Genomic DNA, 25,816 nt, shown 5'->3' with positions numbered 1-25,816 from the left:
TATTCAACTTCAGGAGAGCAGATACCCCTTTTAAGACATTTGAGAAAAGTATAACATACACAACAATTTTTTCTACGGTCCAGACAAAATGAAATCAGATGATTGGTTACTTGATCTATATCAACAAATATACCTGTTTCTTTATCTTGTAGGCACACACCTCAGTTACATATGTAAATAAAACAACATTATGACCTATTTTAAAATTAAACAGAGGTGTATTAAACATGCTCAGTAAAAGGTCATACAGATGTTGATGAAATGGCCTAATATCATTCTTGGCCCCCTTGAGCCCTTCATCCCAGTGTTCGTACCCCCCGGTCTTTGTTACAGCAGCCATTCACTTTTCCAGGTTTGAAAGTTGATCCTCATCGATGGTTAAATCTGTAGAGAAAAGGCTCGCGTTGGCTACTTTTCTGTCAAGCACATGGTGTAATAGCGCTCTCAGGTTAGCTGCAGAGTGTTGATGACAGAACCAGTTGCAGAAGCAGTCCAGAACATTCCCCATGTTCAAAGTCCCTTAGTTCAGGTCAGAGTCTGAATCAGTGGCGTAGATGTCGAATTCTTCGTCGCTGCCCCCAGCTTTAACTTCTTTACGGAAGAAATAAGCTTTTAGCTTGCCAGCGGTTTTTCTACTCGGCTCATCCAGGTCATTGAGCAGCTGCCCAAGTTTCTCTATTATAAACGGCTCCTTTTTCAGCTCCAGCAAAATCTCATCTATGATTTTCTGGACTTGTCCCACAGTGACATGTATGTGGGAGTAAGAGAGCGCCTTGATTAGTGCCGGTTTCAGCCACGGTTTGTTCAGTCTTCTGTAAAACACATTGAAATAGAACAGGAAATAGTAACGGTCTGGTTCAAACAAACAACTGTGTCTCAACTGACTGGGGTGATTCACTTCACACCCCCGACAGACTTCTTTCAGAGCTCGGTCGATGAGAGCACTCAGAATATACACCAGGGTGCTTTTAACCACTCTGCTTACTTGGTCACATACCCCGGGCATAAATCCTGCGTCTTCATCACGCCCCCGGGACAGTCCGATGCTCATTGGGTCGCCTGGTGGTTTGTGGGGTGTTTCTCCATCCATTGGACTGACCCCCTCCTGAGACGCACAGACGGTAGACAGTTCGGCAAAATCGAGGCCCTCCATGAGCTCCAGAGGCTGGGGATCCCCGAGACTCATTTGGACATCCATCGCACCGCATGTTGTTTCGTCCTGAGGGACCGGGGTCTGAGGTCTTGGAGAGTAACCACAGTCAAAGGGTTCCAGAGTGTATACAAAATATGGGGAATAGAACCAGGGGTGATCCCGGGTTTGAAGAGGCCTGTAGAGCCTGTCGACGTCCGCAGCTTTCGGGTAAGACATTCTCTTTAATTTTAAACCATGAATGAATTGTTGCACCTTTTATCCTATCTCTTCACTACGTCACGACACACCGCCCTCTTAGAAGAGAGTAGCCCCTGAGCCGTCAGACCCCCCTCCAAAACCCCACACGTCGTCTGTTGTAGTTCTGCAAGCTTTCCCATTCACACCTTTCAAAACCCTGAGTCGGAGACTCCATTTCGCATTCTCTTGGACCCTCTTGCAAGCCTTCTAGAGTCTTATCCACAAGCCCCAGATCTCTCCAGGCCATCACCTTCAACCAGTCCTCATAAGAGTATTCAATTACCGTCTCAAAAGGTTCCAACGTACCCTCCTTCTCTCCCAAAGCAAAAAGCTCCACTCCAACATAGCTGGGATCCCTTTTAAAGCGGTAACCCCGTCGAGCCCCCCAGAACAACACCCAGGAGCGTTCAATCTTCAAATTGGTGAGTACAGGAACCCTTGCCCGGGATTGTTTCTTGCGGGGTTTCATGTTGATGTCGCTGGACATGTTGAAGAAGCGGGATGTTTCAGATGCTGAGAATTAAAGAGGTATTGCCTAAAAGAAGCGCGGGTTCTTAAATAGAGAGGAGAGTTTCGGGGCGTTGCCTTCAGAGGGGTGGGGGTATTTATGGGTGGCCTTGTTGTTCAGGGTTTTATGGGTGCACACTTTCTGACGGATATGACGTAGGAATAATTAAGGAAATAACTCTACCTAAAATCACGCCCCCCAATTATGACGTAGGAATATTAATAAGCTTAGGGCATACGTCATAACAAAATAGGCCGCGCCCAAAAAACCCTACTATCTACTCTTATGTAGTTGAAGGCGCAGTATAGCTCTCATAGTCTGGTGGTGACGGAAGACCACCAGCCGTTTGAACAAGCCATTCAGCATCACCTTGTTGGGTTAAGTGCAGGCACTGTCAGAGCGCAGGGCGTCCTGCCTTTGAAAGAGTTTCCGAAGTGTCCTGATGTGCCCTTTAGCAATGCCAAACAGGTCTGTGAAAATGGCATCCTTTCGCCGCACTTCTCACAGCCTAGCCGACCTGAAACACCTGAGCCCGTTTTACCAGCAGGCTTTAACGGTAACCATTTGAAGCAAGAGGCAGCGGTGTCAGTTTCCGTAGTGTAGTGGTTATCACGTTCGCCTAACGCGCGAAAGGTCCCCGGTTCGAAACCGGGCGGAAACAGCCTACTGTGGGCTGGCCCTTTTCGTCATGCTTGCCCTCGTGGTTCCCCGGAGGCGGTGGGTGTCTTTTCTTCATTGGAGTGCCCGCAATCGATGCACTCAGAGCGTCCGTCCGTCGACAGGTTGAAATTGTAAACGCTGGTGTAGCCACTTTTAATTAAAATCTGATGATGATGATGATGATGATGTTGTTGTTGTTGTTCTTGTTGTTGTTGTTCTTGTTGTCATCGTGGTCGCCGTCATTATTATTGTTAAAGTAAAGCAGTAGTTAGATTTGTTGCTACCGTAAGGTGTAGAAGACAACAGTTGGTATGGCGTGTGATATCAAAACATTCAGAATACTTTTAACCTATATAATTTATAAGCTTTGTAAAATAAACCCAAATATCTCTTTTGCGGGGATAAACGCTGTTCTGAGTAGTTTGTGACTTGTTTAATACCAAACAAAGCATCGCTATAAAAAAAAAAAAAAAAATCACTGTAAAAGCGCTAGTTATTTTTGATCTTTATAGTTATTTTCTAGGCTCAGGTTGTTTTTTAGCGCTTATAAAGGCCTGAAATATTCTTAGTGGTTGTTGACTATAGGTCTTGATGCTTAAAAATGTTTTTTTGAGAGACCAAAAGGTTCTAATAAAAGTTTAGAGTAGAGAGGAGAGAGATCGTCTCCATCTTGGTTTCTATTTGAAATTTGATGCAGTGTCATTTTATTGGTTGGTTTTGATATGTTAATTGGTAACAGGGTGGCACAAAGGCCAGACCAGAACAATGCCTTACAAACAGATCCGGCATGTGGCCATCAGTATAAGTATGAAGGTCTGGTCTTCAGCTCGACAGACTCATACTGACCTTTCGATTTAAGACTAAAGATCAACAATGTCCGGAAACAACATCAGCGATTCGATTTAAACGAGTTTTTAGGCAAGTCTTCAGATTATTTTCATTGACTCAGAGCGTGTTGTGTGCATGTATTGTAAATAAGGCTATAACATCTGTTTTAAGTTCTGTAAAATTATTTTTCAACCAGTCAACAGGAGTTAATTCCCAACGCTGAGGAGATCATCTGGAACAACGACGGTAAGATTTTTGTGTTTGCGCTCATGGGTTCTTATGCATGGGTGTGTGTGGTTTTGAAGCGGCTCATTAGAGTTATGAAAACGTTTTAATATATATTAATGCCGGTCTCTTTAATTACACAGAAACTATCGAAAGGCCTGTGATTAATGTCTCCGAGGATCGACCAAGAGAAGTGGTTGTCCCTAGACAGGCTGTCTGCCGACCGGGTAAGAACTAAACCCCTGTTTGTTTGTATAACGTTTCTGTAAGATGTTTGAGTCCAGTTTTGTTAATTTTAAAAAATTATCCTGTCTAACAGTATTAAGAAACGTGGTTCGAGACAACGAAAGGCCTTCCACATCGAGGGCTTGTTTCGTTTTACCTTCGAGAACCGTAACCTTTCAAGAATCTGAAAGGCCGTTAGCCCCGGTATCTGATAGCTGTGAGTATATGTCTGCAGCCTGTAAGAGGTTAAAGCTTTTTATAAAGCGGTGTGGTTAAAGGTTAAACATGTCTCTTACCTTCACAGCGGTGCAAAAAGCTAAACCAGCCGAAAAACATAAGAAACGATTATTCTGTGGAGGTAAGTAAGATCTTTCAAACTTTAATGTTTTTAAAAGGGCTTTGTTTGCCCGTTGATGGCTAATATTTAAGCGATGGGTGACCGTTTCCTGTAGGGCGGGGGGTTCTGGGAAAGATCTTTAGAAGTCCGGACAGGTCTATGCTTGTTTCTGGGGAACGTGTTTAGAAATGACCGATTGCCGTACCGTCTGGTTAGGAAGTAAAGACGTCCGAAAGGGTTTAGTAAGTTGTTTGGCTTATCTCCCGCTATTATACTTCTGTTTTAAAGTGGTTGTAGGAAAAGGCTTGAAGGTGTTCATTGTATTTAATATTTAAACAGATCGTGAAAACATTTGTGAAACAGGAAGTCCCGGGATCAGGAAGCGTTTACACTTGGAAGGTTCGTTTAAAAATGAAATGTTGTTGTGCGTGTGTGTGTTTTATTAACAATATTACAGTTTTTAAAGAAACATTTAAGAAACAGTTTATTTACAGCGGCTTCTCTGTTTTACATTTATTATCAAGTCCTAATAAATATATTGTCTGTAAATAATAAGGCGTTGTAGTGAATGTCTAAGGCTATTTTCAAAGGTTTAAAAAAGCTAAAGGTTTTGAATGTCCTGGACATGTTGTTTTAAGTTTGATTTCTGTCACCGTTTAAAGATGTAAATGTAATGTATATTTTTATTCTTCCCAAGACTCTTGGGATAGTCATTCTGTGGATGAGCTATTGAGGACAATTACCCCGTCTAAGTGGGATCAAACATCTTCCCCGGTGAGATCACCGATAGGATCCCCCACGGTGGTCTTGGAGACCCCCCAACATCTACTCAGGCCACAGCCTTCTGGGGGTAATTCAACACCCCAGATTCAGCCCGCCGCATTGTCGGGCGGAACAAATACAGGCATCCAACAACCTCAGGGGTCGCCGTCAGTCAGGGCTGACACACCACCCAACGACGGCCTGGTTTCAACATCGTCCCCCCAGACCCGTTTCTTGGCTACAGAAACGCGGAACAGTACCCCGCGCTTGGCCAGGGTGTCACCGCAAAGGCCTTCTTGGTCTCCGTCCATGAGTATACGCTCGCTCCCTGCCTCCTTCGACCGAGATTTACCGGAGCGACCATCCTTTGAAGCTGAGCCAGGCCACCAGCCCCCGGAGCTACTTCCTGAAGGTCGGCATGAGTTGCTACATACTTTGTTACAAAATCAAAGACTTGTGTTAGTGGGGCAAAACCTGGTGATAGAGAGCCAAAACACCCTTATTAATACCCTTACTAACGAATTGTACCGTATTTAATGTTTTAATAGACACAAAACGCCTTACTATTGTGGGTTGTTGGAAAAATAAAAAATAAATTAAAAAATGTCCTGACTTGGTAAAAGAACTCACAAACTAAAGGATTATGAACAAGCTAGGGCCCCAAAAAGACCTTCCCGAGAGAACATCCCCGGCCCTGTTGTGAACTCCTCTGATGTCCCAATGAACCTGGAACTATTACAAATGATAAATGATTTAAATAACCCCCAATTACCACCGATAGAATGTGAATTAACAGACTTACCGGTGAACCCCGACCTGTTACAGATGGTCAATGATCTAAATAACCACCTCCCACCGGTAGCGCTTATAGAGGTTCACCCCCTAGTTCACCCCGATTTGTTTGAAATGGTGGAGGCTTTGGAGGAGCTACCCCGACCAAATTCTGCCCCTATTATAAATGATTTGAGACAATTAGAACACAGGATGGCGGCAGAAGCAGCCATCACTATAGAGGAGGGTCTTGACATTAACCGGTTGGATATCTTTGAAGGACTTTTACAGGCTTTAAATGAGCCTCCTCAAAAAGGGGGTTTTGTAGATGTCAGCAGTGGGGGTGTTCGGAATGTGGAGGGTTCTGAGACTGATAAGGCTGTGGAGGACATGCTCTGTGAGAATGTAGGGGGTGAAGGCTTTGTTCAAAATGATGATGTGTCCAAGAGTACCAGTGATCCCGTGATTATAGATAGACCGGCCTATAACAATTTTGAAATGATTCAGCGTTTTAATTTTGCAGAACTTTTAAATTGTGACAATTATGCAGAAATATTTGTCAACATACACGAGGCCTTGCAGAAAATGCTTGAACAGGTTGCTGAAAGGGTCAGACCTCGAGATGTTGTACAGTTAGAACTCAGAGGGGATGATTTGTTTAGCAACCTATCTGTAATGCTGAGTGGAGATAATTTAGACGTCTGGCTAAAATCGAAGCGTTATTGCAAAGTAACGCAGCCATCTTAGCTGATGAAAGTCTGTCTCTGGTAATGAATGTGGTTCGTAACCCTGAGGGTGGGGCGCTTAGATGACTGTCGAAATGCTTGAAGAACGACATAATTAGGACCAAGCTCAGGCAATTAGTGGTGAGTTCCAGTGGGGACAATAAGCTCTGTTTTGCTTACAGTTTAATAAAACTACTCACCCCCGACATGCCTGAACCCCAAGCTCTGCAAGAGGCTTTAATGCTTCATCAGAGGGCCGGCTTAAACTCTCAACAGATGGTTGCCTTTTCAGACATCACCAAGTTTGAGGAGTTGTTGTCTTTAAAAATTGTTGTGTGGTACCGTTGTGAGGTAAAGGAAGTATTTGTGAAATTTCAGACACATCCTGAAACCCATACACAGACACTGTTTCTCTTCCTAAGTGATAGTCATTACTTTGGAATAAAGAGTTTGACGGCTTTTTTGGGTTGTTCGTATGTTTGTCATTGGTGTTATAAGGCCTTCAATGATAAGCTTAAGCACCGCTGTGACGGTTACTGTAACGTCTGTTTCAATCCGCAATGTCGTAAGGGTTTGGCCCCTACCATCCGATGTAAAGATTGCTTAAGGATTTGTCTCTCAGCGTTCTGTTTTTCCGAGCATAAGGTACAGAGGGCCGCTGCTGAGAGGGGTTAAAAAATGGAGTTATTGTGATCAAACTAAATGTTGCCCGCAGTGTTGCCTCCAGTACCGTTTTCATGAGGTTAAACCACACAAATGTCTGGAGCCGAGATGCAGGATCTGTAATGCTGATTTAACCCCGGGGTCCGAACACCAGTGCTTTATTCAGCCGGTTAAAAAGGAGCCGCCGCACAACTGGTATGTCTTTTTTGATTTTGAATGCCGGCAAGAAAACGGGGTCCACGTTGCTAATTATATACACTGTATTGACATGTTGGATCGTGAGTGGTCAGCTAGCGGTGAGAGTTGTGTCAGGGATTTCTTTACGCGGTATCGAGGTCCAAAATACCTCAATTACACATTTATTGCCCACAATGCTAAGGGTTATGATTCTTACATTTTGATGAAGTATCTGGTGGAAAATGGGGTGACCCCAAGAATAATAGCTCAGGGTAGCAAGATCATGTGTTTCACCGACGAAGCTTTCAACTAACGTTACATAGACTTGTTAAATTTCCTCCCCATGAAATTGAGCGCTTTGCCTAAGGCTCTGGGTTTTGAGGCTCAGAAGAAAGGTTGGTTCTGCCATTTTTTTAATACTAAGGACACTCAAAATTATCAAGGGTCCTACCCGCCCGCCTCTTATTATGGGGCTGATACTATGATGTCTCATGAGAGGGAGGAATTCTTTAAATGGTACAATACGGTTAAGTGAGGTGTTTTTGATTTCCGAGAAGAGATGGCCGCTTATTGTAAAAATGATGTGGTGATCCTTAAAGAAGCCTGTGTGCGTTTCTGCGCCGAGGTTATCAACACATCGGGTCTCAACCCTTTGCAAAGTGTGACCATAGCGTCTCTCTGCATGAAAATGTATCGGTCCAATTTCTTGCAGAAAAACACTATAGCGGTCACCACTTCTGACAACTATCGTGCTAGACAAAAGAACTTTTCGACTGTCTCCATACAGTGGGTGGAATACCTGAGTGCCCGGGATAACATCTTCATCAGACATGCTTTAAATCAAGGGGAAGTAAAAATGGGGCCTTACTACTTAGACGGTTTTAGCGACGTGTCCGGGCGGCGTACCGCTTATGAGTTTGCCGGTTGTATTTACCATGGCTGTCCTCAGTGCTTTGACCCAAACACCTTTAACCCCGTAACACTAAAACTCTGCGGTGATATGTACTATGATTTCCAGGAACGAATTGAAACTTTAAAAAACACCTATGGTTTGAAAGTGCTGGTGATTTGGGAACACGAGTGGACGACCCTGAAGCAACAGGATGCGGGGGTACAACGGTTTATGGAAACCTTGGACTTTCCTGAATGTCTAGAGCCCCGGGATGCGTTATTTGGGGGTTGTACCAATGCCCTCTGTTTACATTATGAGGTAAAGGAGGGTGAGAGAGTAGATTACTATGATTTCACCAGTCTGTACCCTTATGTCAACAAGACCAAAATGTACCCGGTGGGGCGTCCAACCATTGTTTATCGTGACTTTCTCGAAATCGGACATTACTTTAGTTTGATCAAAGTCACCATGTACCCTCCTCGCGAGCTGTTCTTACCCGTGTTGCCTTACAGGTGTTCGGGAAAATTGATGTTCCCTCTGTGTAGAACGTGTGTGGAAACTGAAAATCAAACTACCTCTTGTCTGCACAGTGATGAAGAGAGAGCGCTGACGGGTGTCTGGTGTAGCATTGAGCTTGACAAGGCGGTGGAGAAAGGTTACAGAGTCGGTAAGGTGTATGAGGTTTGGCATTTTTCTGAAAAAACTGATACTCTTTTTGCTGATTACATTATGATCCATCTGAAAGGGAAACAGGAGGCATCGGGCTATCCCTCATGGTGTGTTGACTCCGCGGCCAAAGAGCGATACGTTCAGCAATATTTTGAAAAGGAAGGGATCCGTCTAGAGCCGGGGAACATAACTGTAAACCCCGCCAAGAGACAAATGTCCAAACTGATTTTAAACAGTCTGTGGGGTAAGTTTGGGGAAAGAAATTACCGTCTAAACACAACCTTGATTAAAACCCCTGAACTGTTCATAGAATTTATGTTTTCCAAACAACATGCAGTATCACACTTTCAATTCTTAAATGACCACGTGGCACAGGTCCAGTGGAGGGCCCCTAAAGATTTCCCCACCAAACAGGGGAACGTTAATGTTTTCATAGCGGTTTTTACCACGGCTTACGCCCGGCTTGAACTGTACAACTTAATGGATCAGTTGCAGGAACGCACGCTCTATCATGATACTGACTCTGTAATCTTTGTCACCAGGCCAGGGGATTGGGTCCCTCCCCTCGGGGACTACCTTGGGGAGTTAACGAGCGAACTAGATCCTCAGGACCACATAGTGGAGTTTGTTTCAGGGGGTCCTAAGACTTACGCATACAGAACGGCTGCGGGTAAGACCTGTATGAAAGTTAAGGGTTTCACTCTGAACCATTGTAACAACAAGCTCATTAACATCAAGTCTCTGACGACCCTGGTAGAAAGTTATGTAACGAGAAAGACGCGCCTCCTCGTGAGATTATTACAGCCGGAAATCAGATCTATCGCAATAAAAAGGGGTACACGTTGGAAAATAGATCACTAAACAAACGGTTCAGAGTGGTGTACAATAAAAGAGTGTTGAAGACTGATTATACCACTCTGCCTTATGGATATTAGCGGTGGTTTTGATAACAGACTTCAACACCCTTTCTCCTGTATTATAGCCGGTCCCTCCAATTCGGGGCAGAGCTATCTTATAAAGAACATCATAGAAGATGTGGACGCAACCGTGTCCCAAGCTCTTGACAACATAGTGTGGTGTTACTCTTGCTGGCAACCTCTCTACGATGATTTGGCTTCGAAAAAAAATAATCTGAAATTTGTGCAAGGTCTCCCCGCCTCGTTGTGTGGTGATGACTTGTTCCCGCCCGGTCAAACTAACCTAGTGATCCTTGATGACCTGATGGAGCAGGCCGGTGACAACAGTGAAGTGGAAAAAGCTTTCACAAAGTACACTCATCATAGGAATTTAAGTATTATTTATTTAGTTCAAAATCTATTTTTTCAAGGTAAAAAAAGCCGCACTATTAATTTATATGCCAATGATATAATTATTTTTAAAAACCCCAGAGATAAACTACAGGTCACCGTCTTGGCTCGTCAAATGTACCCTAACCAGACCAAGTTCTCTTTGGAGGCATTTGAGGATGCCACCAAAAAACCCTACGGGTACTTGATTGCGGACTTAAAAGCACAAACCCCAGAAGACTTTCGCCTCAGAACAGGTTTGTGCCCGCCCGATTGGCCGGCAGTGTATGTGCTAAAGAAAAGGAAATAAATAAGAATGTCTGTTCGGATTAAAAGAAATCTGCCGCTTTTGCAAATGTTATTTGAGAGGAGCCCGCGCCATAGGAAAGCTGTGCTGGCAGGGGCCCCCTCGGATTTGATCGAGACCCTGTGTGAAATAGCTTTTAACATCTTACGCGGTAATATACCCCTAACCCCTTCTCAACATTCTAAACTCAAAAAACAAAAAGCGGTTATCAAGATCATCGCTAATAAGAAGTATTCTATTAAAAGAAAAAGAAAGAAGATTAATCAAACCGGGGGTTTTATAGGACCGCTGTTGAGCATAGCCGTGCCTTTCCTAACCAGTCTTCTAGCTTCCAGAGTGGGTTAATAATGGAATATGCTCAGAAAATGTTTTTGATCCCTCAGGAGCAGCTTGAGAAACTGAGAAAAAATGTTGTCGGGCCAGAGCCCATTAGACAAATGGCCGAAAACAACCTGGACTCTGAAATGAAAGCTATACAGGCCAGGGCCGATTTAAATCAGTATTCCAAAGCCCAGTTGTATACCAACACGTTACAGCGCTACCTCCGTCTGGTTAGACAGGGTGAAAAAGATCAAAACATTTTAACTTTAACCATGGCCTCTCAAGAAAATGGTTCTGGGGCTGATGCGGGGGGTACGGTTGATAAAGATGTTGCGGTGACCGAACCTGTTGAGAGTTCAGAGGGAGATGTTGTAACGGATGTTTTGAGAAACATGCCGGCCAGAAGCAAAAGACATGCAGAATATATCCTGCACAAAATGGTTCAGAAACCGCGGGTAACGGCTTGGAATGAACAGGGTGAATTTGTTTTTAAAGGACAACTGATCAAAGGTTCACACATGTTTGATTTGTTGAAGAGTGTCACTAGCACTAATAAGGTACCCGATAGTCGCCGACCTGTAGGCTGGAATGCTTTCCTACAGGCGATGGCCTGTCTGAACATGCCCCAATCAACAGTTCCTAACCAGGAAACGCGACAAAAAATCCGTCTGTGTAAAGAGGTGGAGCCTGATCTGACTCCGATATCTCATTACTCTGACCGTGCTGAGCGACCATCCTCAGGATCTATCCATCGTTGGGAAGCTTATTAATCTCATGTTTTTATTTGTCTCCCCTGTAAATAATGTCTCGACAAACATTTTTTTATTTTTATTTTTTATTTTTCAAATGTTGTACATTTATTTATACCATAACCCCTGCTTTGTATAAGAATTGTGTTGAATAAAAACAAAACTAATGATTCAAAGGCTGTTTTCATTATTTTTTCACCTTAACACGCATGACATCTTTTAAAATCCTCACAAGAACACCCCATCTGTATACACGGCTGGCTAGGGTCGTAAGTCATTGTGTTATAAGGGGGGGTCCACAGTGTCCTGACAAACTCTGCCACTTTTTTATCATTTTGGCCTAAATCCTCACTGTACAAGGCCATAATATCGGGGTATGACCTTCCTTTAGATCTATGATATAAGAAAAACACACAGTGTTGACCACAAGTGAAGGTCTGAAGACTTTGTACTTGACGACCGCTGTAAATGGTTTCTTGACAGTTGTTGAGCAGAAAGTTATTGATCTTCCGAGGGAAAGGTCTGAAATCCGGGGGGTTTGCATAGGAATCAAAAAATTCACCACGGTGGTCCTCCCTTAGATAAATAGCCAGCCAATGTTCTCCGGGCATATTTTTAGGGTGTGTGTTGATTATGTACATTGCAGGTAAATTCTTGATCTTAAATTTAGGCAGCTGATCGCAGGCGTAGACTCCTTGAAACAGTTTCCGTGAGCCGGCCAGGGCATTCATGATGTGGTTGAGCTCTCTGGTGTTCATTTTAATAATAATCATACATAACGTTTCTCCTCTGATTCACCTCAATAATGTTGTCAAACACTGCATACACGACCATATTTACAGTGCGTGGTAGAGGCTGCTTGAAACGCATCTCCAAACGCATATTGCCCGTCTTCATCAGTGAAAAATGTTGTCCACACTCTTCGTCAGGGGTCAGGTTGAAACCGTACAGGGTGTAACCGCTGCAGTATTCCCGGCGATCGATCAGCAGAGTTTGATCCTTGAGATGGCGACCCGTAGCCAGTACTAGACTGTAATATTCACGAACCGCATTGCCGATTTCAAAGTCAGGTTGAAAAGGTCTGGATGGAACCTGCACACCATCGACGTACAACGCTATAAATTCCGCGTTATAATGTTTAAAGTTAAAGGGGTTCTTGTTGTAAACCCCGGTAAATGCATCATTATCTTCGAGACCTATAATAACCTGTTTTGGGAGCTGTCCTAGAAACAGATTTTCCTGGTTCATCACCCGTGTCCCTGCGGGGATACTGTGGACTTTCATATAGACTCTTTCAATCGGGTACTTGGCGTTTGCCGTCATTAACGCCTGCGCGTGTCCTAGTTTAACCGCCGGGGAGACGGACACTTTTTTCACAAACAGCGAGGCCGATAATATGGTCAGTTTATATTTTTCAGTATCAGGGGTCATCAGACAAAAAGCACTTTTACTACGGATCATTTTAATTTTAATGTCTACCCCGTTGAGCATGAGTTTTTCTTGGAAAAATATGTCTGCATGGATATGCCCCATTAGCTCAAAGGTCCTCCCTTCTGTTGAAAAGGCCGTTCTTTTTTGCAAACCCTTATTGAGTCCCTCTGGATCCTTGTCGTCCATAGCTTCCGGAATGTCTTTGAAGAAAAGGCCGGGGCTGAACTGTTTGCTTAGGGTCTCCTCACTATAATTAAGTATACACTCCATCATGGCTCTATAGGGGTAAGTATTGCTGCTTTGACTAATGAGCCGATCTCCCAGGGTCACATCCACCTGTGAAAACATGGTGGCCACCGGGTAATTGATGACCCCAGCGTTGGTCGTCTTCTCGATTGCATCGCCATCCTCATCAGTCACTTTACAGTTCATTAAAATAAATGTGTTATTCAAATCAATATAATCCTCGCCATTGCCAGCTATAAAAAACTCCAGAGGGGCCGTGTCTGAAATTGCAGAAAGAGGGGGAATCTCTACATATATGCTCTTATCTATACTCGTTTGAGTGTATGGAACTGTAAACAGATCCAGTTCTGATTTGACGCATTCTTCCGATAGACTGTGGACAAAAGACATGTTTAAAAGATGTATCCTGAGGCTCTATTTTTCTTTCTTTGATACTTTCTTTATGCAGGTTTTTTCTTGTGCTGCTTCCTTCTCCGAGTGTTTCCACGATATGTTGGAGAATGAGAGATTCTTCGTTTTTTGTTAGCCACGGATCTTTGTCGCCCCCTGGTGGACACATGCTGTTTCTTCTTTTACCCCCCCTCCTCGCCATTACCATGAGACCCGAACCCTCCTGATGCTCATGGCTAGCTGCCCGGTTCATAACATTGGTGAACACGTCACTAACAATATTTTTAGCCGCTGATTTCAAGTGGGGTCTGGCTATAGCAAAGCCTCTCTTAAGCAGGGGTATGGCCATTCTAAAGAGACCACGAAAGAGTCCTCCTCGACCGGCGCCATACATTGTGGGGGCTCCTACAATACCGGGCAAGCCGTTCCATCTTGCATCTTGTAATAATCCACATAGGCGCTAGGATCTACATAACCCCTCGAGGTAGCCATTTTAATAATGTACACACTGTTTCAGGGGTCGAAAATGTAGTTTGACATTAACTTTACCGAAGCGGAAGGGTACGTTGATATTCTGATCCGATTATACTTCGATCGTGATGTTGTCAAAGTGGGTCTTTGAGACTGGTACGTAGTGTGGTTTGTCATAAGTAATTGTGACCATGTCATTGCTTTTACCTTTAATAAGTACATTTCTCAAAAGGGGGACATAACTATCCCCGACCCTCTGGTGGGTTATGATATCCGTATACACATAAAGAGTGTAAAAGCCGCCCCACCACTTCTGAGAACCTGCTCTCTGTGTCAGAATAGAACCCAAATATACGCCTCAGTTGGCCGCTGGTTTGAATGCTAATACCTGGTTTTGACACCTTGTACACTCTGTTTTTAATAGGGTTGTAATATAGCTTGATGTTGGGGGTGCCTTCTGAGAACTGTTTATGCATCTCATCTAATATTTTATCCACATTGTCATAATAACCTCCTTGTATCGTGAATGTCCATTGACTCTTTTTAACATCATCAAAAATGGCGAAGGTGGCATCCGTATCTTGTAAAACAGCCCAAGTGTAAGGATACTGTATTTCCGCCAACCCCACTTCCCACGACCCCCTTAGATCTATAGATTTTCCAAATTGTACCGTGTAACTGGATATTTCATTTTTAGGATATATATCGAGAGAGGCATTACTGGGTAGAGTCACGTAGAAGCCTCCTGATTCCATCTTGAGAATCGAAAGTAATGCCCCCAACACACCCGCGGGCATGTTGTTATAAGGATTGAATATCGCAAACCTGTTGTTCCGGGACCCAACTATTGAACTTTTCAGGCCATCCAAGCCATTTCATCAACACATATTTTTTCCGGTTCTGGGTTTTTTCAGCTAATATCTTTTCAACTCTGTATACACTGTCTTTACCCACAATAATTTTTTGTAACTTGGCTTCGTAAAACGTTCCTTCTATATCCTCCCTGTCATAGTCTTTTAACCGGTACACGGGGGGGTCTCTAGCCAACTGTTCGGTAATTGTAAAATATTCGTCAGAAAATGTTTCTTCATAACCTTTGGCAAAAGTACTCCTTAGCTTTGAAACGCGAACCACATCACCGATGTTGAACTAATAAGTAGTTTTTCCCTTCTTAATAAATGGTCCGTATAATTTTTTATAGACCTTAAAAGAATTACTTTGATCAACATCTAAAGGCTTCATTTTAATACTGGTGTGATACCCTTGGTTGTAAGCATCGATAAAATCCTGAACTTTATCAAAATACTTGAACGTGTTGACCGCTGTAAAATATCTCCACATTTTGGTCTTTATGGTGCGGTTAAACCTCTCCAATACCGATGCCCTAAGCTCATTACCGGTGGTGAAATGATGTATTTTGTGTCTCTTCAGTAGATTCTGAAATTCTCTGTTGAGAAACTCTTTTCCTTTATCAGTCTGCAGTTTTTTAGGACATCGACCCTGGGACAATATATCCTCAAAGGCCCTTGTCACCGCCCGACCTGTTTTATTATGTAGAATGCGAGCCCAGGCATATTTTGATAACACATCGATACACATCAACATCAATTTGTGACCATTGTTATGTTTTGATAAATTTGACATATCGACTAGATCCATTTGCCATTGTGAATCTATGTCAGTTGCATATACGCGGTTTCTTTTAAAGTTAATCCTGAGAGGTTTATGTAAGGTATAGGCGTCTTGTTCCCGTAACCATTCTGAAACAACCACATCATTAACCTTCACTCCGGCCTCAGCGAGTCCTCTTTGAAAACCCTTCTTACCTGCCAAACCCCCAATCTTGGCTGGGTTGTAGTATAGTTCCTGCATTTGGGGAGCTTGCCGAGTCATTCTGTCAAATAACCACACAGACCCACACTATGCGCAAAGTTTTTATACAAGGTTTTTTATTCAACTTCAGGAGAGCAGATACCCCTTTTTAGACATTTGAGAAAAGTATAACATACACAACAATTTTTTCTACGGTCCAGACAAAAAGAAATCAGATGATTGGTTACTTGATCTATATCAACAAATATACCTGTTTCTTTATCTTGTAGGCACACACCTCAGTTACATATGTAAATAAAACAACAATATGACCTATTTTAAAAGTAAACAGAGGTGTATTAAACATGCTCAGTAAAAGGTCATACAGATGTTGATGAAATGGCCTAATATCATTCTTGGCCCCCTTGAGCGCTTCATCCCAGTGTTCGTACCCCCCGGTCTTTGTTACAGCAGCCATTAACTTTTCCAGGTTTGAAAGTTGATCCTCATCGATGGTTAAATCTGTAGAGAAAAGGCTCGCGTTGGCTACTTTTCTGTCAAGCACATGGTGTAATAGCGCTCTCAGGTTAGCTGCAGAGTGTTGATGACAGAACCAGTTGCAGAAGCAGTCCAGAACATTCCCCATGTTCAAAGTCCCTTAGTTCAGGTCAGAGTCTGAATCAGTGGCGTAGATGTCGAATTCTTCGTCGCTGCCCCCAGCTTTAACTTCTTTACGGAAGAAATAAGCTTTTAGCTTGCCAGCGGTTTTTCTACTCGGCTCATCCAGGTCATTGAGCAGCTGCCCAAGTTTCTCTATTATAAACGGCTCCTTTTTCAGCTCCAGCAAAATCTCATCTATGATTTTCTGGACTTGTCCCACAGTGACATGTATGTGGGAGTAAGAGAGCGCCTTGATTAGTGCCGGTTTCAGCCACGGTTTGTTCAGTCTTCTGTAAAACACGTTGAAATAGAACAGGAAATAGTAACGGTCTGGTTCAAACAAACAACTGTGTCTCAACTGACTGGGGTGATTCACTTCACACCCCCGACAGACTTCTTTCAGAGCTCGGTCGATGAGAGCACTCAGAATATACACCAGGGTGCTTTTAACCACTCTGCTTACTTGGTCACATACCCCGGGCAAAAATCCTGCGTCTTCATCACGCCCCCGGGACAGTCCGATGCTCATTGGGTCGCCTGGTGGTTTGTGGGGTGTTTCTCCATCCATTGGACTGACCCCCTCCTGAGACGCACAGACGGTAGACAGTTCGGCAAAATCGAGGCCCTCCATGAGCTCCAGAGGCTGGGGATCCCCGAGACTCATTTGGACATCCATCGCACCGCATGTTGTTTCGTCCTGAGGGACCGGGGTCTGAGGTCTTGGAGAGTAACCACAGTCAAAGGGTTCCAGAGTGTATACAAAATCTGGGGAATAGAACCAGGGGTGATCCCGGGTTTGAAGAGGCCTGTAGAGCCTGTCGACGTCCGCAGCTTTCGGGTAAGACATTCTCTTTAATTTTAAACCATGAATGAATTGTTGCACCTTTTATCCTATCTCTTCACTACGTCACGACACACCGCCCTCTTAGAAGAGAGTAGCCCCTGAGCCGTCAGACCCCCCTCCATAACCCCACACGTCGTCTGTCGTAGTTCTGCAAGCTTTCCCATTCACACCTTTCAAAACCCTGAGTCGGAGACTCCATTTCGCATTCTCTTGGACCCTCTTGCAAGCCTTCTAGAGTCTTATCCACAAGCCCCAGATCTCTCCAGGCCATCACCTTCAACCAGTCCTCATAAGAGTATTCAATTACCGTCTCAAAAGGTTCCAACGTACCCTCCTTCTCTCCCAAAGCAAGAAGCTCCACTCCAACATAGCTGGGATCCCTTTTAAAGCGGTAACCCCGTCGAGCCCCCCAGAACAACACCCAGGAGCGTTCAATCTTCAAATTGGTGAGTACAGGAACCCTTGCCCGGGATTGTTTCTTGCGGGGTTTCATGTTGATGTCGCTGGACATGATGAAGAAGCGGGATGTTTCAGAAGCTGAGAATTAAAGAGGTATTGCCTAATAGAAGCGCGAGTTCTTAAATAGAGAGGAGAGTTTCGGGGCGTTGCCTTCAGAGGGGTGGGGGTATTTATGGGTGGCCTTGTTGTTCAGGGTTTTATGGGTGCACACTTTCTGACGGATATGACGTAGGAATAATTAAGGAAATAACTCTACCTAAAATCACGCCCCCCAATTATGACGTAGGAATATTAATAAGCTTAGGGCATACGTCATAACAAAATAGGCCGCGCCCAAAAAACCCTACTATCTACTCTTATGTAGTTGAAGGCGCAGTATAGCTCTCATAGTCTGGTGGTGACGGAAGACCACCAGCCGTTTGAACAAGCCATTCAGCATCACCTTGTTGGGTTAAGTGCAGGCACTGTCAGAGCGCAGGGCGTCCTGCCTTTGAAAGAGTTTCCGAAGTGTCCTGATGTGCCCTTTAGCAATGCCAAACAGGTCTGTGAAAATGGCATCCTTTCGCGGCACTTCAGACGCCATCTCACAGTCTAGCCGACCTGAAACGCCTGAGCCCGTTTTACCAGCAGGCTCCAACGGTAACCGTTTGAAGCAAGAGGCGGCGTTGTCAGTTTCCGAAGTGTAGCGGTTATCAAATTCGCCTAACGCGCGAAAGGTCCCCTTTTCGAAACCGGGCGGAAACAGCCTGCTTTGGGCCGGCCCTTTTCGTCCTGCTTGCCCTTGTGGTTCCCCGCAGGCGGTGGGTGGCTTTTCTTCATTGGAGTGCCCGAAATCGGTGCTCTCAGAGCGTCCGTCCGTCGACAGGTTGAAATTGTAAACGCTGGTGTAGCCACTTTTAATTAAAATCTGATGATGATGATGATGATGATGTTGTTGTTGTTGTTCTTGTTGTTCTTGTTGTCGTCGTAGTCGCCGTCATTATTATTGTTAAAGTAAAGCAGTAGTTAGATTTGTTGCTACCGTAAGGTGTAGAAGGCACAATAGCTCTGATAGTCTGGTGGTGAAGGAAGACCACCAGACGTTTGAACAAGCCATTCAGCATCACCTTGTTGGGCTAAGTGCAGGCACTGTCAGAGCGCAGGGCGTCCTGCCTTTGAAAGAGTTTCCAAAGTGTCCTGATGTGCCCTTTAGCAATGCAAAATAGGTCAGTGAAAATAGAAACCTTTATCTCACAGGCTGGCCCACGGGAAACGCCTGTGCGCGTTTTATCAGCCTGCTTCGATGGGAGCCATTCGAAACGCCAGGACGGGTCGTTTTCTGTAGTGTAGTGGCTATCACGTTCGCCTCACACGCGAAAGGTCCCCGGTTCGAAACCGGGCGGAAACAACCCGCGGTGCACGCGTGCCAGTGCCATGTTACCCGTCGCCATCTCTCTGCCCCAAGGCCGGCCGTCGTTTTCTCTTCCTCGGAGTGGCAAGAAATCCTGACCTTGAGAACAAACGATCGCAGAAGGGTAGCTTTGCGAGGCGCTGGAACTCACACTTTTAAAATCGATACATGTTGTAGCTGTTACAATACGACCGTAGCAGGATCAGCGACATTGCTGTTACTCTTATGTAGTCGAAGGCGCAGTATAGCTCTGATAGTCTGGTGGTGACGGAAGACCTCCAACCGTTTGAACAAGCCATTCAGCATCACCTTGTTGGGCTGAGTGCAGGCACTGTCAGAGCGCAGGGCGACCTGCCTTTGATAGAGTATCCTAAGTGTCCCGAAATCGGTGCACTCAGAGCGTCCGTCCGTCGACAGGTTGAAATTGTAAACGCTGGTGTAGCCACTTTTAATTAAAATATGATGATGATGATGATGATGTTCTTGTTCTTGTTCTTGTTGTTGTTGTTGTTCTTTTGTTTTTCTTGTTGTCGTCGTGGTCGCCGTCATTATTATTGTTAAAGTAAAGCAGTAGTTAGATTTGTTGCTACCGTAAGGTGTAGAAGGCACAATAGCTTTGTGATTGTCTGATGGTGGCACAAGACGAGCAGCAGCTGTTTGAACAAGCCATTGAGCATCACCTTGTTAGGGTAAGTGTAAGTCTCGTCATAGCTCAGGGCGTTCTTCCTTTGAAAGAGTTTCCAAAGTGTCCTGATGTGCCCTTTAGCAATGCAAAATAGGTCAGTGAAAATAGAAACCTTTATCTCACAGGCTGGCCCACGGGAAACCCCTGTGCGCGTTTTACCAGCCGGCTTCGATGGGAGCCATTTGAAACACCAGGACGGGTTGGTTTCCGTAGTGTAGTGGCTATCACGTTCGCCTCACACGCGAAAGGTCCCTGGTTCGAAACCGGGCGGAAACAACCCGCGGTGCACGCGTGCCAGTGCCGTGTTACCCGTCGCCATCTCTCTGCCCCAAGGCCGGCCGTCGTTTTCTCTTCCTCGGAGTGGCAAGAAATCCTGACCTTGAGAACAAACAATCGCAGAAGGGTAGCTTTGCGAGGCACTGGAACTGACACTTTTAAAATCGATACATGTTGTTGCTGTTACAATACGACCGTAGCAGGATCGGCGACATTGCTGTTACTCTTATGTAGTTGAAGGCGCAGTATAGCTCTGATAGTCTGGTGGTGACGGAAGACCACCAGCCGTTTGAACAAGCCATTCAGCATCACCTTGTAGGGCTAAACGCAGGCACTGTCAGAGCGCAGGTCGTCCTGCCTTTGAAAGAGTTTCCGAAGTGTCCCGAAATCGGTGCACTCAGAGCGTCCGTCCGTCGACAGGTTGAAATTGTAAACGCTGGTGTAGCCACTTTTAATTAAAATCTGATGATGAAGATGTTGTTGTTGTTATTCTTGTTGTCGTCGTAGTCGCCGTCATTATTAATGTTAAAGTAAAGCAGTAGTTAGATTTGTTGCTACCGTAAGGTGTAGAAGGCACAATAGCTCTGATAGTCTGGTGGTGAAGGAAGACCACCAGACGTTTGAACAAGCCATTCAGCATCACCTTGTTGGGTTAAGTGCAGGCACTGTCAGAGCGCAGGGCGTCCTGCCTTTAAAAGAGTTTCCGAAGTGTCCTGATGTGCCCTTTAGCAATGCCAAACAGGTCAGTGAAAATGGCATCCTTTCGCCGCACTTCAGACGCCATCTCACAGCCTAGCCGACCTGAAACACCTGAGCCCGTTTTACCAGCAGGCTTTAACGGTAACCATTTGAAGCAAGAGGCAGCGGTGTCAGTTTCCGTAGTGTAGCGGTTATCACGTTCGCCTAACGCGCGAAAGGTCCCCGGTTCGAAACCGGGCGGAAACAGCCTACTGTGGGCTGGCCCTTTTCGTCATGCTTGCCCTCGTGGTTCCCCGGAGGCGGTGGGTGTCTTTTCTTCATTGGAGTGCCCGCAATCGATGCACTCAGAGCGTCCGTCCGTCGACAGGTTGAAATTGTAAACGCTGGTGTAGCCACTTTTAATTAAAATCTGATGATGATGATGATGATGATGTTGTTGTTGTTGCTCTTGTTGTTGTTGTTCTTGTTGTCATCGTGGTCGCCGTCATTATTATTGTTAAAGTAAAGCAGTAGTTAGATTTGTTGCTACCGTAAGGTGTAGAAGACAACAGTTGGTATGGCGTGTGATATCAAAACATTCAGAATACTTTTAACCTATATAATTTATAAGCTTTGTAAAATAAACCCAAATATCTCTTTTGCGGGGATAAACGCTGTTCTGAGTAGTTTGTGACTTGTTTAATACCAAACAAAGCATCGCTATTAAAAAAAAAAAAAATCACTGTAAAAGCGCTAGTTATTTTAGATCTTTATAGTTATTTTCTAGGCTCAGGTTGTTTTTTAGTGCTTATAAAGGCCTGAAATATTCTTAGTGGTTGTTGACTATAGGTCTTGATGCTTAAAAATGTTTTTTTGAGAGACCAAAAGGTTCTAATAAAAGTTTAGAGTAGAGAGGAGAGAGATCGTCTCCATCTTGGTTTCTATTTGAAATTTGATGCAGTGTCATTTTATTGGTTGGTTTTGATATGTTAATTGGTAACAGGGCGGCACAAAGGCCAGACCAGAACAATGCCTTACAAGCAGATCCGGCATGTGGCCATCAGTATAAGTATGAAGGTCTGGTCTTCAGCTCGACAGACTCATACTGACCTTTCGATTTAAGACTAAAGATCAACAATGTCCGGAAACAACATCAGCGATTCGATTTAAACGAGTTTTTAGGCAAGTCTTCAGATTATTTTCATTGACTCAGAGCGTGTTGTGTGCATGTATTGTAAATAAGGCTATAACATCTGTTTTAAGTTCTGTAAAATTATTTTTCAGCCAGTCAACAGGAGTTCATTTCCAACGCTGAGGAGATCATCTGGAACAACGACGGTAAGAATTTTGTGTTTGCGCTCATGGGTTCTTATGCATGGGTGTGTGTGGTTTTGAAGCGGCTCATTAGAGTTATGAAAACGTTTTAATATATATTAATGCCGGTCTCTTTAATTACACAGAAACTATCGAAAGGCCTGTGATTAATGTCTCCGAGGATCGACCAAGAGAAGTGGTTATCCCTAGACAGGCTGTCTGCCGACCGGGTAAGAACTAAACCCCTGTTTGTTTGTATAACGATTCTGTAAGATGTTTGAGTCCAGTTTTGTTAATTTAAAAAAATTATCCTGTCTAACAGTATTAAGAAATGTGGTTCGAGACAACGAAAGGCCTTCCACATCGAGGGCTTGTTTCGTTTTACCTTCGAGAACCGTAACCTTTCAAGAATCTGAAAGGCCGTCAGCCCCGGTATCTGATAGCTGTGAGTATATATCTGCAGCCTGTAAGAGGTTAAAGCTTTTTATAAAGCGGTGTGGTTAAAGGTTAAACATGTCTCTTACCTTCACAGCGGTGCAAAAAGCTAAACCAGCCGAAAAACATAAGAAACGATTATTCTGTGGAGGTAAGTAAGATCTTTCAAACTTTAATGTTTTTAAAAGGGCTTTGTTTGCCCGTTGAGGGCTAATATTTAAGCGATGGGTGACCGTTTCCTGTAGGGCGGGGGGTTCTGGGAAAGATCTTTAGAAGTCCGGACAGGTCTAGGCTTGTTTCTGGGGAACGTGTTTAGAAATGACCGATTGCCGTACCGTCTGGTTAGGAAGTAAAGCCGTCCGAAAGGGTTTAGTAAGTTGTTTGGCTTATCTCCCGCTATTATACTTCTGTTTTAAAGTGGTTGTAGGAAAAGGCTTGAAGGTGTTCATTGTATTTAATATTTAAACAGATCGTGAAAACGTTTGTGAAACAGGAAGTCCCGGGATCAGGAAGCGTTTACACTTGGAAGGTTCGTTTAAAAATGAAATGTTGTTGTGTGTGTGTGTGTTTTATTAACAATATTACAGTTTTTAAAGAAACATTTAAGAAACAGTTTATTTACAGCGGCATCTCTGTTTTACATTTATTATCAAGTCCTAATAAATATATTGTCTGTAAATAATAAGGCGTTGTAGTGAATGTCTAAGGCTATTTTCAAAGGTCTAAAAAAGCTAAAGGTTTTGAATGTCCTGGACATGTTGTTTTAAGTTTGATTTCTGTCGCCGTTTAAAGATGTAAATGTAATGTATATTTTTATTCTTCCCAAGACTCTTGGGATAGTCATTCTGTGAATGAGCTATTGATGACAATTACCCCGTCTAAGTGGGATCAAACATCTTTCCCGGTGAGATCACCGAGAGGATCCCCCACGGTGGTCTTGGAGACCCCCCAACATCTACTCAGGCCACAGCCTTCTGGGGGTAATTCAACACCCCAGATTCAGCCCGCCGCATTGTCGGGCGGAACAAATACAGGCATCCAACAACCTCAGGGGTCGCCGTCAGTCAGGGCTGACACACCACCCAACGACGGCCTGGTTTCAACATCGTCCCCCCAGACCCGTTTCTTGGCTACAGAAACGCGGAACAGTACCCCGCGCTTGGCCAGGGTGTCACCGCAAAGGCCTTCTTGGTCTCCGTCCATGAGTATACACTCGCTCCTTGCCTCCTTCGACCGAGATTTACCGGAGCGACCATCCTTTGAAGCTGAGCCAGGCCACCAGCCCCCGGAGCTTCTTCCTGAAGGTCGGCATGAGTTGCTACATACTTTGTTACAAAATCAAAGACTTGTGTTAGTGGGGCAAAACCTGCTGATAGAGAGCCAAAACACCCTTATTAATACCCTTACTAACGAATTGTACCGTATTTAATGTTTTAATAGACACAAAACGCCTTACTATTGTGGGTTGTTGGAAAAATAAAAAATAAATTAAAAAATGTCCTGACTTGGTAAAAGAACTCACAAACTAAAGGATTATGAACAAGCTAGGGCCCCAAAAAGACCTTCCCGAGAGAACATCCCCGGCCCTGTTGTGAACTCCTCTGATGTCCCAATGAACCTGGAACTATTACAAATGATAAATGATTTAAATAACCCCCAATTACCACCGATAGAATGTGAATTAACAGAATTACCGGTGAACCCCGACCTGTTACAGATGGTCAATGATCTAAATAACCACCTCCCACCGGTAGCGCTTATAGAGGTTCACCCCCTAGTTCACCCCGATTTGTTTGAAATGGTGGAGGCTTTGGAGGAGCTACCCCGACCAAATTCTGCCCCTATTATAAATGATTTGAAACAATTAGAACACAGGATGGCGGCAGAAGCAGCCATCACTATAGAGGAGGGTCTTGACATTAACCGGTTGGATATCTTTGAAGGACTTTTACAGGCTTTAAATGAGCCTCCTCAAAAAGGGGGTTTTGTAGATGTCAGCAGTGGGGGTGTTTGGAATTTGGAGGGTTCTGAGACTGATAAGGCTGTGGAGGACATGCTCTGTGAGAATGTAGGGGGTGAAGGCTTTGTTCAAAATGATGATGTGTCCAAGAGTACCAGTGATCCCGTGATTATAGATAGACCGGCCTATAACAATTTTGAAATGATTCAGCGTTTTAATTTTGCAGAACTTTTAAATTGTGACAATTATGCAGAAATATTTGTCAACATATACGAGGCCTTGCAGAAAATGCTTGAACAGGTTGCTGAAAGGGTCAGACCTCGAGATGTTGTACAGTTAGAACCCAGAGGGGATGATTTGTTTAGCAACCTATCTGTAATGCTGAGTGGAGATAATTTAGACGTCTGGCTAAAATCGAAGCGTTATTGCAAAGTAACGCAGCCATCATAGCTGATGAAAGTCTGTCTCTGGTAATGAATGTGGTTCGTAACCCTGAGGGTGGGGTGCTTAGAAGACTGTCGAAATGCTTGAAGAACGACATAATTAGGACCAAGCTCAGGCAATTAGTGGTGAGTTCCAGTGGGGACAATAAGCTCTGTTTTGCTTACAGTTTAATAAAATTACTCACCCCCGACATGCCTGAACCCCAAGCTCTGCAAGAGGCTTTAATGCTTCATCAGAGGGCCGGCTTAAACTCTCAACAGATGGTTGCCTTTTCAGACATCACCAAGTTTGAGGAGTTGTTGTCTTTAAAAATTGTTGTGTGGTACCGTTGTGAGGTAAAGGAAGTATTTGTGAAATTTCAGACACATCCTGAAACCCATACACAGACACTGTTTCTCTTCCTAAGTGATAGTCATTACTTTGGAATAAAGAGTTTGACGGCTTTTTTGGGTTGTTCGTATGTTTGTCATTGTTGTTATAAGGCCTTCAATGATATGCTTAAGCACCGCTGTGACGGTTACTGTAACGTCTGATTCAATCCCCAATGTTGTAAGGGTTTGGCCCCTACCATCCGATGAAAAGATTGCTTAAGGATTTGTCTCTCTGCGTTCTGTTTTTCCGAGCATAAGGTACAGAGGGCCGCTGCTGAGGGGGTTAAAAAACTGAGTTATTGTGATCAAACTAAATATTGCCCGCAGTGTTGCCTCCAGTACCGTTTTCATGAGGTTAAACCACACAAATGTCTGGAGCCGAGATGCAGGATCTGTAATGCTGATTTAACCCCGGGGTCCGAACACCAGTGCTTTATTCAGCCGGTTAAAAAGGA

At 44.2% G+C, this 25,816-nt stretch overlaps 4 non-coding genes across 4 annotated transcripts; all 4 read left to right on the top strand.

Annotated features, from left to right (window-relative positions):
* The first annotated feature begins 2,486 nt into the window (after positions 1 to 2,486).
* trnav-aac (transfer RNA valine (anticodon AAC)) lies at positions 2,487 to 2,559 on the top strand. The gene has a single exon. It is a non-coding gene; the product is annotated as a tRNA-Val (tRNA).
* Positions 2,560 to 19,121: 16,562 nt separating this feature from the next.
* On the top strand, positions 19,122 to 19,195 carry trnav-cac (transfer RNA valine (anticodon CAC)). Its single transcript has one exon. It is a non-coding gene; the product is annotated as a tRNA-Val (tRNA).
* An 891-nt stretch (positions 19,196 to 20,086) lies between these two features.
* trnav-cac (transfer RNA valine (anticodon CAC)) lies at positions 20,087 to 20,159 on the top strand. Its single transcript has one exon. It is a non-coding gene; the product is annotated as a tRNA-Val (tRNA).
* An 872-nt stretch (positions 20,160 to 21,031) lies between these two features.
* Positions 21,032 to 21,104, top strand: trnav-aac (transfer RNA valine (anticodon AAC)). The gene has a single exon. It is a non-coding gene; the product is annotated as a tRNA-Val (tRNA).
* The last annotated feature ends 4,712 nt before the right edge of the window (positions 21,105 to 25,816 follow it).

The sequence above is a fragment of the Amia ocellicauda genome, chromosome 11 (assembly GCF_036373705.1).
Source record: "Amia ocellicauda isolate fAmiCal2 chromosome 11, fAmiCal2.hap1, whole genome shotgun sequence".
NCBI classification, from domain to species: domain Eukaryota; kingdom Metazoa; phylum Chordata; class Actinopteri; order Amiiformes; family Amiidae; genus Amia; species Amia ocellicauda.
The sequence above is the reverse complement of the archived record's forward strand: the minus strand, read 5'-3'. Positions and strand labels throughout refer to the sequence as shown.